At 43.5% G+C, this 14263-nt stretch overlaps 1 protein-coding gene and 1 long non-coding RNA gene across 2 annotated transcripts in view; both read right to left on the bottom strand.

Annotated features, from left to right (window-relative positions):
• The window catches only part of RIPOR2 (RHO family interacting cell polarization regulator 2), a 216821-nt gene that overhangs the window by 128913 nt on the left and 73645 nt on the right, over positions 1-14263 (bottom strand). The window lies entirely within an intron of this gene.
• The window catches only part of LOC109489076, a 31999-nt gene continuing 29692 nt past the window's right edge, over positions 11957-14263 (bottom strand). The window contains exon 4 of the long non-coding RNA XR_004625350.1: positions 11957-13880. This is a non-coding gene — a long non-coding RNA (uncharacterized LOC109489076). The remainder of the gene's footprint in view (positions 13881-14263) is intronic.

Here is a 14263-nt window from a genome sequence, read left to right as displayed (position 1 = left end):
GCTGGAGAGAGAGGATAATCCCACTCCGATGCTTTGATGCTTTGTGGTTCCAGGTGCCCTGTGAACTCGGGTGAAAAAGGGAACTACCTTTTCTTCTCTTCCCTCTAACTATAAGAGGAGAGCAGCTGAAGGAGAAGGGGAAGAAGGGGAAGGGGCAAAGGGGAAGAAGAGGGGAGGAAGGAAGGAAAGAGAGAAGAAGAGAGAGGAAGGAAAAACCAAGAAGGGGCTGCCTTGATTCTAAACGCAACAAAACGCAGGAGAGGCCCCCCGCAGGTGCACAAAACGCGGGAGAGGCCCTCGGCCTCCTTCTCTCTCCAGTGATTGTGCCTGGGAGCTAAGACTCATTAAACTATCTGCATACTTCAAAAAAAAATATTTTCCCCCTTTAAGTGGGAGCTCAGGTTACCTGTGGAGAAGCTTTGCTATTAGTAGTGGGTCTTGACTTTGAGGCCCCAGGGGTTCCCCTTCCCTCTGCTCCAGCCCGTCCCTGTGCTCTGATCTCTGTCAGCTGAGAGTGTGAAAACAATCTATGTTTCATCTCCGTACCCCCATGACAGGACCTCTGACTTACTCCTCAGAACAGGACCTTTCTTTTCCTTTCCTAGAACTCTATCTGGTGCGATAGCTCACTGTGGAGGGCTGCCCATCCTCCCTGAGACCGCAAGCCCAGCTGAACCAGGGAACTGCGACTTATAAACAAGGGTGTAGACCGGAGAGTGTGCTGGGGCCCGGGGAGGAGGGAAAGAAGCAAGAAGAAAAACGCCCTGCAGCTCAAGGTGGAGGGGAGCAGAAAGCAGCCAGGCCTCCAAAAACCAAGCATCAAAAAACAAAACTCAAGCCTCATGAAACTGTTCTGACGCTGAAGGCTTTAAAAGTTGTTTCTATTGTGGATTTTAGAGACTTGTTCCATTTCCAGGAGGCACCGGCTTTGTAAACCCTAATCCCCACAGGTCCAGCATTCAGGTATGGGGTGCAGGGGGAGCGCGAGGCTGCCCAGATGCCCCGAGGGTCACGTTTTGTGGAATGCTTGGCTCTGGCTTGCCTTCCCAGGCTCTCAGCCCCTCCAGTGAATAAATAAGCAAATTTGGAGGAAATGGGCGGGGGGGGGGGGGGGGGGGGGGGGGGGGGGGAATGAAGGTGAGTGAGTGGGCCTCTTCCCGGGGCCTTGCCAGAAGCCAAGTGCTCTATAAAGGGCAATCTCCCATCTTCTGATATCGTGGAAACCTAGTGGTGAGGCGGCAGGAGTCTCCCTAACCACCCTGAGCTGAAAGGCCCCCAGACATCAGAAGCCGGGTAGCAGAGTTCAGGAGGGCAGGTTAAGGTCTGGGGTACACCGGCCCACCCCACAGAAGGGGCGGCTGCTGGACGTAGGTCAGACTGATAGATGAGTTATTTTCTTACAGAATTTTTAACAAAGTACGAAAAAGGGGAGGCGTCCAATGTTGTGTGTGGGTAGGATGGAGGGAGCGGGAGGGGAAGGGGCAACTGACATGTGACCTCCTGTAAAACCTGTAAACACACCCAGCTTCCGGTCACACCCATGTGGTTAGGTGGTTATTTATAGAAGAGTTGAAATGTCCCCGTGCTGGTGTGGAACACGGTGCCGAGCGGAGCACCCGAAGTTCCTGAAAGAGCACCTGCCAGCATTTGTCCCATGGACAGCGAGCGCCTAGTAAAAAGTTATGCAAAGATAACCATTACTGATGCAGATATTACCTGACGATAATAATTCTGCTCAGCCCCTGTTTCGACCAGGTAACTCTGTGAGGGGAGAGACTTGGTGATCCTGGTCTCAAAAGCAAGATTCTTTCTCTTGTCCCCCTCCCTCCCTCTCTCCTGGGCCTCAGGAGAATTTGGGTCCTGCGCTGGCCCTTCCACACACCTAGGATCTCATGGTTTACTTCAAGGTGATAATATTAATCACAACAGAGGCACATTTCTCCTAAGAAATTTGGGAATGTGGGGCGCCTGGGTGGCACAGCGGTTAAGCGTCTGCCTTCGGCTCAGGGCGTGATCCCGGTGTTATGGGATCGAGCCCCACATCAGGCTCCTCCACTGTGAGCCTGCTTCTTCCTCTCCCGCTCCCCCTGCTTGTGTTCCCTCTCTCACTGGCTGTCTCTATCTCTGTCAAATAAATAAATAAAATCTTTAAAAAAAAAAAAAAAAAAAAAAAAAGAAATTTGGGAATGTGTGTCACTCTTTCTTCAGAGTTCCTTCTGAGGTAAGAAAGGAAGTGCCCTGTGACTGTCCTCACTTTCCTGACGGGGAGGTGAAGGGCGAAGAAACTGGGTGAAGAGGCAGTGATGTGGCTGCGTCGCTGGGGCAGGCCGGATGCTTTGCGAGAGCGGGAGAGCCAACACTGCGGAAACCCCGGGCCAGGGAGCTGCTTACATGGTGACTGAAAGGAAAATGCATCCATGTAAAAAAAAAAAAAAAAAGCCCCAACATTCAGATATCTAACAGGCAAAGGGGACAGGGCTGGTGAGGAGGGTTTGCCCTGCTGGGGCATATCTCTCAAATCTCTTATTTTCTGTGACCGCGGCAGTCTCCCAGCACACAGTCCAGGCATAACACCTCGAAGCTGCAGGATCTAGTCATATATTCTATTTTTTTCAGCCAGTCTGTCCTACTCCACACTGAGCTCTGTTTGAAGGCAAAGGTCAAGCACGACCTTTGCACATTTGTTTCAGGTCTGATGGGAACCAGCGCTCCATAGACATTTTCTAAACGAGTGAGTAACTGAGTCCCTCATCTCGGTGATCAGAGGCTTTAGAAGGTTCCTATCAGCACAGAAGTAGGGGAATGTAACCCGAGACAGCCGTGGGTGGTCCTGGGGCGTTAGGAGGCTGGGAGCACCCTTTTGCCCTACAAGGAGCTTTATCCCACCTCCCACTATCTGGTGGAAGAACTGTTGACACTCAGGGCCTCTGCCAGTGGTTTCCGGGTTTGGAAGGGTTTGTGTTGTCTTCCAAGTAGGCAGAGCCCAGGCCCTGGAGGGAGAGGGTGAATAGACATTTTCTCATGTAAATCAATCATCTAATCCAAGAGGTTTACAATTGAATGGGTGTCCGGACAAGATGTTACCTGCCAACTACTGCAGTGGGGGGGGGGCTTCAGATTTTATTGACATAGATAAGACTTTCATCAAAGAATTCCCTTGAAAGCTGTTTAGTAAGGAATTCCAAAGCAAGGTGTTCATAACAATAATAAATGTCTTTCCACCACGTTGTCCCAGGCTTCTGCTCCCAGTTCTTTTCCCTAATTTCTCTCCTCTTTTTAATGCACTAAAAGAAAACTACATGAAAGACTCCTAAGAGAAATATTTAAAACTGGGATAAGGGAAATTTCATGGGAGGAGACATTAGGAAGATCGGATGAGAAAAAGAAGTTCAGACCTGGCTCCTTGGATGATTTTCACTGAGCCTTAGTACAAAGAACACAGTCAGCTTTAGTAGTAATATTGAGTTCCCTTTTCTGTATACTCACTGGAATAAGATGGTGTATGGGAACGGAACTTGTGGTCAAGAAAACCTTGCCACAGAAGGACTCCACCCTTGCTTACCTTCCCCTGGAGCCAGTGTCAGTGTGTAGTGAATGGTAAACGTGGGGCTTCCTGTGTTCTGCAGTGTGCATTGCTACACCACTATCTCCAGTGGAATGAACCAGAATGCAAAATTTATGGCTCTTTTGAAATGTGATGAAGCAACATACAATTCAGAAATAGGGTGGCCACATTTTCTGTATTATGTTGCACTCTTTTGCGTAACATGTAAGAACACAACATAAGAAACCTACAAAAGAAGGAAATAGAACAATCGAGGTTGTTGGCTGGGTAGGCTCTGTAGGGTAAAGGCAGAATACTAAATACCCCCCCTAGACGACATCCTCTTGTGGTTATTATTCCCGACTCCAAGCCTCTACTACTTTCCCCTCTTCCATTATTCTGTCCCATCGTCCATCTGCCCATTCACCAGCCCATCCACCCATTTATCCATCCATCCAATCCTCCATCCATCCATCCATTCACTGATCTATTCATCCATCCACCCACCCATCCATCCATCCATCCATTCATCCATCCATCCACCATGTATTGGGCACCATGATATTCTAGCTGCTGAGAATACAGACATCAGTGCCAAGCCAGTAAAGGTTGAACCACGAGTGTTTGTTGATTTTCATAGTGCAAATACCCCGACCTACCACGGCTGATTTCAAGCTATCAACATTACATCACTGAACACAAAGTTGGGAAGAGATACTCAGTAGCACACAATTATACAGTGTTTCCGACACACAGATACAATAGATGTAAAGAACCTCAAGGACACAGATAATTGTTAAATGTGCTAATTTGTAAGTGGTGAGTTTTGAGTATTATTAAGTTTGCTGTCAATATGATTTATTTAATTGTACATTTATATAATTTAACTTTAGATAATGGCTGCTTCAACAATCAGCTCACAACATTTCTGAAAATTTAACAATTGGCTCTTGTGAGCAGATATGAGTTGGCTCCAGCCTACCCCTGGGCAGAGATAAATAATGTATGCTGTCTGCTTTATGAAGAAGTTTTAGCTAGAAATAAGACATAAACATATGTAGATAAGCAGTAGTTGATGTGGTAGGACAATAGGGAAAGTGCCAGGCACAGAATTAGTAGGGAAGGGGGGCACCTGGGTGACTCAGTCAGTTAAGTATCCGACTCTTGATTTTAGCTCAGGTCATGATCTCAGGGTCATGAGATGGAGCCCACACACGGAGCATAGAACCTGCTTAAGATTCTCTCTCCTTCGCCCACAGCCCCTCCCTGCTCACATGAACACACACTCTCCATCTCTCTCAAAAATGAAAATAAAACAAGAATTATTTGGGAGACCCTCCAAAACAAAATCACCTTGAGGACAGGGTGTTTATTCGGACTCAACACAAGCAGCTAAGAATACAGGGCAGGGTTGGTTTGAGCCCAGCATGTGGCCCTTTCCAAGACAATAATAGTTTTTCTTTGTGGTCAGTGTCTTCAGACCCAAACACCCTGGGACAACTGTCATCCTTGGCAGAGTGTTGAGTGCTGAAGGGAAAACTCTAACTTGGGAGCTTAAGCCCGGATACCCCTGCAGGATGGGTGAGGACTGGGGTGAACAGGGACCGCCTAACGCAACAAGTAGTCACACCTGTCAAACTGTGCAGGCTGTCCTCAACACCGACATCTCATGGCAACGAAATGAACAGCATACATTGGAGTAATGACATTTTCCAAGTCCCACAGTTCCTGGAATCAATAGCAAAACTTATGTCCTTTGGAATGAGAAAGCCCCTGAGATTTTTTAGACATGTTGGTGGCTGGCAAGAATGTAAGGGAAGCTCTCCTAATGTGGCATATATGGACTGGAGCAAATAGTAAAAAAATAAAAAATAAAGAAGAGTTATGACTGTTTGTATTCTGACTTGCAGAACAGATCATAGGAGACAGAATCTGCCACATTTGTGTATATGTGCTTACAGAAAAAGATGTTGGCCAAAATGTTAACAAGTGGTATTGCCAGATGATAATTTTGTGTGTGTGTGTGTGCGCGCGCGCACCAAAACCTGAGATCTAAGCTTGATGATAAATTTTAGGAGGATTTACTTTGATAGATTTGCTTGCATTGTTTAATACTTTCATCTATTTTTCTGTCAAAAAATTAATCAACGAACAATATCCGCCAATTGCAAAAAAAGGCAAGTGAGGTTAAAGAAGGAAACAAAAAAATCCAACCAGAATTCCAACAGCCAGAAATAACTGCTGTTAATATTTTGGTGTTTAACCTCTATACCTTTTGCTAGGCATGATATATGTCCTTTGTATCCTCTCATTAGCCTTGGGTGAATCTTGACTCCTGTCCTGTGCTTCCGAGACCCAGAGGTGGGGGGATGGGGGCAGAAGGCTCACAGCTCACACTGTTAAGTTAGGTTTTTTTCAATACAGTAGCCCCTTTAGCTTGGTTCACACATTTTTTTAAACCTATCTCAATTAACTGTTTTTCATTCCCCACAACTATGTCATAGCTGAAATCATTCTCTCTGTCGCTTGCCTCTCACTTCAGAGAAAATACTTCTGTAGGGACCAAGGGCAGGCCAACCCAAGATGGGCCAATTTGGTGTGAACATTATTTTAAGTTAAAAGCAATCCAAACCCAGCAGATTCAGAAAAAACTTTTTACGTCTTCCTCAACTGCCTGCTTTCCAGAGACGAGAGATATTAACAAAGATTCCTCTCTACCTAAGAAACTTCTGTACATAATAGGACATCTGTGTTTTCCAAACACCTCTTTTCATCTTCCTGCTAATGGTCTTTCTCCCCCTTGGTATCCTCAGACCCTTACCCCTCTCCTTAGCTCATATAAGCCTTATTGCCTGTTTTTGGAATTTCCATGTCTGTGTGGATTCTCTGTAAATACACTATTAAATTTGATTTTTCTCTTGTTAATTTGTCTCATGTCAATTTGATTCTTAGTCCAGCTGGAAGGACCTCAAAGGGCAGAGAAAATTCTTCCTCCCCAACACTTCCTTCCCTTCTACCTCTAAATCTGTACCCACTCTTTCTTCCCTCTGTTTCAGATGAGAATCTACCTTTTACCCTAAGGTTCATGCTGTTTCTTTTTTTAAAAAAATTTTTTTCCAGTTTCACAGGTAATAATATCCATATGGGAAAATTTAGAAATATAAGAAAACACACAATGGAAAAAATAAAGTCACATATAATTTGACAAGACTTTAAAAGATTTTAAAAAGACAATCATTGCTAACATTGTAAATTCTTTGTTTTTTCCACGCATGATTGCATGCATCTGTGCACTGAATAAGTATTTTTTACACACTGGAAATTATTCCATACATACTATTTCATGTATCTCCTTTTCCTCTTATAATAGATCATGAATATTTTTGCATGATGGCTACTTTTTTTTTTAATTGAGAGAGAGAGAGAAATGGGGGGTGGGGAGGGGCAGAAGGAGAGAGAGAATCTTACGCAGGCTTCATGCCCCGTGCAGAGCCCAACATGGGGCTCAATCTCATGACCCTGAGATCATGACCTGAGCTGAAATCAAAAGTCAGATGCTTAACTGACTGAGCCACCCAGGCGCCCTGTGGCAAATATTCTACAATGAGACTTTTAAAATAATTTTTGAAAGTTAAGAATCACTTTTGTGGGGTTTTTTCCTTATTTTAAAATAGTGTGTACTCATTGTAGAATAATTAGAAGACTCAGTTAAGAGGAAGACAAAGCTGGATACCTATAATCCCACCTCGGAGGTATGACCAGCTTAACATAATTTTATATAAACCTATATATAAAAATAGGTTCATAACCAGCTGACATAATTTTATATAAAATCTATCTTATAAAAATAGGCTCGGCCAGCCATCATTCTATATCATTTTTGATATACAAATATTTCCCCATTTAATCCTTGTAACACCTTGTGTGGTTGCTATTGTGATGATAATCTCCATTTTCCAGCTTCTCTGAGGCTCAGAGAAGCTAAGTAACCTGTCCAAAGTTACATAACAGTAACTGGTAGAATTGGGATATGGACCAAGGCAGTCTGCCTCCAGAAGCTGGATGCGAACGACTCAGCTATAGAGCTCTCACAGAGAACATCTTTCCGTGTTGATAAATATCGCTCTCTGTGCCATGCTTATAATGTTCTGCCACACCTCAAATACTGAGTTTTGTTCTCTTGTGGTTAAGATTTTCTTTTCCAATTTATAGTTCCAGAGGGAATTACTTTTGTGCTGTGAATGGATTCTCTCTTCAGCTTTTTCCAAATGGCTAACCAATGATCCAAGTTTTATTTATTGAATCACCTATCCTTTCTCCACTAATTTAAACTGTTGCCTTTATTTGGGCTTCTCTCTTCTCTTGCTTTCCTTGGAAACTAGTTTCATTTGGTATCCACTCTTACCCCTGGGTCTTGACAATATGAGCTAGCTTTGAGTTACCTATACATTTGCTTGGTTAATTGATTGATGTAGTTGTCAACTTAACAAAATTTATAGGGTTGCAGTAGTGAATAAGATTTTAAAAGCTCTTTCCTGGGCTTTACAATGCATGTGACACTTTTACAAAACACTTAAACATTGTACTTGCAATGTGCTGGGCACTGTTTTTAGTGATTTACAAATACTATCTCTTTAATCCTCATAACAAGTCTATCAGGTAGGTACTGTTTTTATCTCCATGTTTCATGGGAGAAAATGAAGCATGGAGAGGTTAAGTAACTTGCCCAAAGCCTCTTAGCAGATAAGTGGGGAGCTGGGGAGAGTGAGTGGGCAATTCCCAGTTAATGCAGTAAGTGTTACTTATCATGGGGGAAATAGAGGGTTCTGTGGCAGCTCTTAGCAAGAGCACTTGGGGCCATGACACTCAGGAAAGACTTTTGCAGGGAGTGGCGTCCAAACGATTCCTGAAGAAAGAGAAGCAGTAGGCTGGTGAAGGGAACTGGGAGTGTGGGGGTAAGAATATTTAAGCTGGAGAAAGCAGTAGGACAAAGACCCAGAAAAGAGACAAATAGAGAATGTTATCTCCTAGAAGCTGAAAGAAATGAAGTGTGGCTGGAAAGGAAGGTGGGGTAGGGTGGGTGGGACTTGAGAAGTCCTAGACTTGGGTCACTAGGGGAGCCCATTGTCTTGTGAGTCACTTGAAGGGGATTTTAACTGTCGTCTAAATTAAGAAGAGACGCTGAAGGGTCTTAAACTGGAGAGAGGTTATTCTAGCCGCCACATGGGAAACGGGTATCCAGGGCACAAGGGTGTAGGCAGGGCAATGTGTTGGAGGAGCTCTTCCCACGATCTCGGTGAGAAATAATGTTGCCTTCAGAGCAGTAGAAATGGGATGGAGAGAAACAAGCGGACTTAGGTGTTCCCTTGAAGGAGTTTGATTGGATATGTAAAAAGGAGGGGAGTCAGTGATTATGACCTGGGTCTTGTCTTAACCAATACGTCTCCATATTACCATCTTATAGCTGTGATTAAAATGTGGATAATAAATTGACAAGCCTTAATATGAAGAGAAGAAAAGATAACTTGCCTCTGGTCTAATCACTAGACTCCCATGACTTCCTCCTTTAGCACTCACTAACCCCTCACTGAGGGAGGGCTGCAACATTTATAAATATGACAGACATTTAGAGTATTATCTCTGGTGGTGGAATTAGGTACAATTAAAACAAAAAAATTTTTGCAGCTTTACTGAGATATATGTCATATGCCATAATATTCGCCCACTTAAAGTGTTTACTTCAGTGGTTTTTTGTATATTCAGTGTTGTATAGTCATTTACCACAATCTAATTTTAGGACATAGTCAATACCTCAAAAAGAAACTCTGTACCCATTAGTAGTCCCTCCCTATTTCAGTTTCCATACCTCATCCCTGCCCCAGGCAACCATTAATCGGCTTTCTGTCTCTGGATTTATCTGTTCTGGACATTTTGCATAAATGATGTCATAACATACAGTCTTTAGGGGCTTCTTTCCCTGAGCATAAGGTTTTCAAGGTCATCCTTGTTCAAGCATGCAACACTATTTCGTTTCTTTCAGTGGGTGAATAACATTCCGTTTTATGGCTATACCATGTTTTGTTTATATATTCATCAGTTAATGGACATTTGGGTTTTTTCCACATTTTGGCTAGTAAGCATAATTCTTTTTTTTTTTTTAAAGATTTTATTTATTTATTCGACAGAGATAGAGACAGCCAGCGAGAGAGGGAACACAAGCAGGGGGAGTGGGAGAGGAAGAAGCAGGCTCATAGCGGAAGAGCCTGATGTGGGGCTCGATCCCAGAATGCCGGGATCACGCCCTGGGCCGAAGGCAGACGCTTAACCGCTGTGCCACCCAGGCGCCCCTAGTAAGCATAATTCTTGCACAAACATGCACATACAGGTTTTTTGCACGAGCATGTGTTTTTCAAAGCCCCTGCACCATTTCACGTTCCCACCAGCAATATGTAAGGGACTTAATGTTTCCACATTCTCTTCAACATTTGTTACTCGTCTTTTTCACTTTAGCCATTCTAGTGGGGGGTAAAGTGGCATCTTATCATAGCACTGGCTTGCATTTCTCTAATCACTAATGATGTTGAACAATTTTTCATGTGTTCCTTAGCCATTTGTTTATCTTCTTTGGGTAAATGTCTCTACAAATTCTTTGCTCATTTTTAAATTGGGTTATTTATATTTGTAAGCCTTCTTTGTATATTGTGGATACAAGCCCCTTGACAGATAAGTGATTTGCAAATATTTTCTCTCATTTTGTGGATTGTGCTTTCTTAATGATGCCTTCTGATACACAAAATTTAAAACTGATCAAGTTTTATTTATTTATTTATTGTTTACTTATGCTTCATGAGAAACCATCGCCTAACCTAAAGTTCGGATTTGCTCCTATGCTTTCCGCTAAAAATTTTATAGTGTGAGGTCTTACATTTAGGCTATAATCCATCTTGAGTTAATTTTTGCATGTGGTGTAAAGAAGAGGCTCAAATTCATTCTTTTGATGTGGGTATCCAGTTGTTCCAGAACCATCTGTTGAAAAATTTCCCCATTGAGTTGTCTTGGCATGCATAAGTTAAAATTTGTTCTTTATACTTTCCTTTCTTCCCAAAATTACCCCCCATAAGAAAGGAAGAAACAAAGAAAGAAAAAAGAAGAAAACTAAATCCATAATCTTTTTCTTCTTCTTCTTTTTTTTAGTGGAAGATGCAGTAGGTTTTGCTTGAGTTGGATTTAGCTGGGTACCTTTCCTGACACCAGATCACACCGTCCTTTTATCTTTTGCTCATTACGGAAACAGGCAGTCTTCTCTCAAGTCCTACTGTTTTAGAGTTTGTGACAGCAGAACTATCTGGTGAATCTCAGCTGTACAAGTAAAGCGAAAGCCCCATGAACAGAGCTAGGAATTTTCCCAAGGACCTTATGTGTCAGGTACATGGGAAAAGTTGTGCTGGGGCAGGAAACAAATGCAGTTTAGCTACATAAGTTATTTGGTTATAATGCCAAGTTTTTTGTTTGTTTTATTTTAAGTAATGTCTATGCCCAACGTGGGGCTCAAATTCACGACCTTGAGCTCTAGAGTCACATACTCCACTGATGGACCCAGCCAGGTGCCCCTGTAATGCCAATTTTTAAAATGTTTTCTCTACCCCTGAAACTAATAATACATTATATGTTAACTAACTTGAATTTAAATAAAATCTAAAAAAAAATGTTTTCAAGGTTTATGATGAAGCATATGTTTGGTATTACTCATTTGCCAAACGAAACTTTAAAAATACTTAAATCCTTCCGGTAACATCGTTTGTGGTATGGTCAACTGCATAAGTCTTTTTAAGTGAATCCTGGCGATATAAAACATACTGTTAATAGTTTCACCCAGTAATATCTTTTGGAAAACAACCTAAGGAAATATTCTAAGAGAATTAAAAAATACAGAGGGGCACCTGGGTGGCTCGGTTGTTAAGCATCTGCCTTTGGCTCAGGACATGATCCCAGGGTCCTGGGATCGAGCCCCGCATCAGGCTCCTCCACTGGGAGCCTGCTTCTCCCTCTCCCACTCTCCCTGCTTGTGTTCCCTTTCTAGCTGGCTGTCTCTCTCTGTCAAATAAAGAAATAAAATCTAAAAAAAAAAATACAGAGACGTGTTATTTATAATGGGCAAAGATGGAAAAACATTTCAATCCCAAGAAGCAGAGGATGGGTAAACAAACTATTGGACAGGGAGATGCTACAGAACCCGAACTACTAACTAGTTAGTTAGTTAGTTATACCACACCTGATTACAGTGTGGTGCGCTGACCCGTACAAATGCACATACTAATGTGAATTGAGCAAAAGAGAATGTGCCTGTACACCTGGACTGAACGTGATCTAAGGATGGAAGCTGACAAAGGTCAAAGTTAATTTAGCACAATATCGATGTCCAGTAGGTTTATTTCCACAGCATGCACACACAAATCAGCTCACGTGTAAAATGGAAGTGAGAACAAACTTTCTGAAAGCCAACTTAAACACCTCTGTATTTCCACAACATATTTTTTTCTTAATTATTTCCTAATTCATTGAATTCTTATTTTAATATCTGGGGGGGGGGAGAATAAGCACTTGGAAAGAAGAAATTAAAGATTTCTCAGAATTCAGCTGTTGAAATTATCATTCCCAAGGAGGATAACCAATGCTCAATGAAGCATTTTTCTTTGATGCTTGATGAGACGCACGGAGAATGTGTCTGCCCATAATTTGGGTTGAGGAAGAGTCAACTTATGATCTTGGGTATTGGCCGGGGTATTCGTTTCCTGGTGCTGCCATGAACAAAGGACCACAAACCAGGTGGCATGAAACAACAGGAACTCATTCTCTTATGGTACTGGGGGTTAGAAGCCTAAAACTGAGATGTTAGCAGGGTTGGTTCCTTCCGAGGACTCTGAGGGAGAATCTTCTCTTGTCTCTTCCTCACTTCTGGTGACAGCTGTCCATCTTTGGTGTGCCTCATCTTGTAGACACATCACTCCAATCTCTGCCTGCGTCTTCCTTCCATTCTCCCTGTCTCTGTTCTTCCCCTCATCCTGTCTCTGTGTCTTCTTATAAGGACATGAGTCACACTGCATGACAGGCTCACCTTAACTTCCCTATGGCCTCATTTTAAGTTAGTAATCACATTTATAATAATATGGTCACATTTCCAAATACGATCACAATCTGAGGTGTGGTGTGTTAGGACTTCAACAGATTTTTTTAAGGGGACAAAATTTAACCCATAACAGGTGGCCTTGGGGTTAATTTAATTAATGTACGATTCTGATTAATTCCAAAACAGAACCTCGGCTTCCCATGACAGGCCCTAGGGGGATCCGCTCAGGAACAGTGGTTGATAGTGGGGGAATGGTCCTGGGAAAGTGGGATAGATTGCTCTAATAGGCTGTTGACCTTTCTCCCTGAGAAGGCGGCCTCACTTCTGGTTGACCATGGATGTGATGGTTAAGCCCAGTGGGTGAAGACAGAAGCCGTTGTGTGGGGAATCTCTTGGTTTTATGTTTCCACACATTAGAGAATTGCTTCTGTCCTCATCACTCCTTCACTCGGACTCCTCAGTAGATGAAGAGTGACTTCACTGATTGGTGTACTTGAAAGATGGCTCCAAGCATGCTCCATGGAGCCCCTCTCTCCCCTTTGGAGCCAGCTGCCTGCATGTTCTGCGTTTTTTTCACCCACTAAATTGTGCTGGGGCAATGGGCCATGGGGGAGGCCAGCGGTGGTCCAGCGCTGGTTTTGACTAGGTGGGTAAGTCACGTCACATCATGCTGGAGGGTCAGAATCAGCCTATCGCTTGGTCCAAGATGGAAGCCACATTCTCCAACCTGGCCTTTACCTACACTAGAAATATGTCTACATTTCCAGTAATTTAGGTGATGTTTTGGTTTTCTTCTGCTTGCCTCCTGGTTCCAAGTTCAGGGAGAAAGAAGAGATGCCTGTCTAGGTTTCCTTGAACTTCCTGAAAAGGATGCAGTTGTTTTCAGATACATCCTTGATGCTGGAAGAACCAGGTGTGGAACCCACATGCAGGTAAGACATGGCGAATGCAGGTTACGACCCTGCAGCTCCCAAGCTCTTCCTCCCGCACAGTCGTGAGGGAGGGGCAGGGTGTCCTGCTGCCCAAGAAAGGGGCAGCGGTGAGAATAAGGGGCTGCTCTGTCCATTTCAAGCTGCTTTTGTGCCCGTTTATCAATCGGCAAATATTTAAGGAGAGTCTGGTCTGGGCACGGCGCCATCGCAGTCCCCGCCAGGAACACAACGAACCATAAGGCAAACACGGTCTATCCTCAATGGATTTACAGTCTTGCTGGAGAAAGAGGCGCATAAAAAAAGACAAGTTACATTACAAGACAGGATGTGGTCAGTGCCAGTGAGTTTTAGGGGCCATTAAAGTGCCATAAAAATTCCGAAGAGGAAGAGACACTGCGCCGATGAGAAACTGGGCCGGGGGGTGGGGGAGATACTTTTTGGAGAGAAGAATTTTCCAGGCCAGGAGTAGAGTGTGTAAAGGGCCTAATTTAGAATATGATATTTTAGTAAGCAATTTGAGCAACACTGAAGGAGTCCCTGCTGTGTGACAAGCCAGGGGACGAGGCAGACATGGTATAGTGTGTTACTCAGAAGGGCAGGCTCAGACCCCAGCCCTGTCGCCTGGACTCTCAGCTCAGACTCTTAGGACTGGTGTGCTCT

Source organism: Ailuropoda melanoleuca, chromosome 5 (genome assembly GCF_002007445.2).
Source record: "Ailuropoda melanoleuca isolate Jingjing chromosome 5, ASM200744v2, whole genome shotgun sequence".
In the NCBI taxonomy this organism is placed as follows: domain Eukaryota; kingdom Metazoa; phylum Chordata; class Mammalia; order Carnivora; family Ursidae; genus Ailuropoda; species Ailuropoda melanoleuca.
The sequence above is the reverse complement of the archived record's forward strand: the minus strand, read 5'-3'. Positions and strand labels throughout refer to the sequence as shown.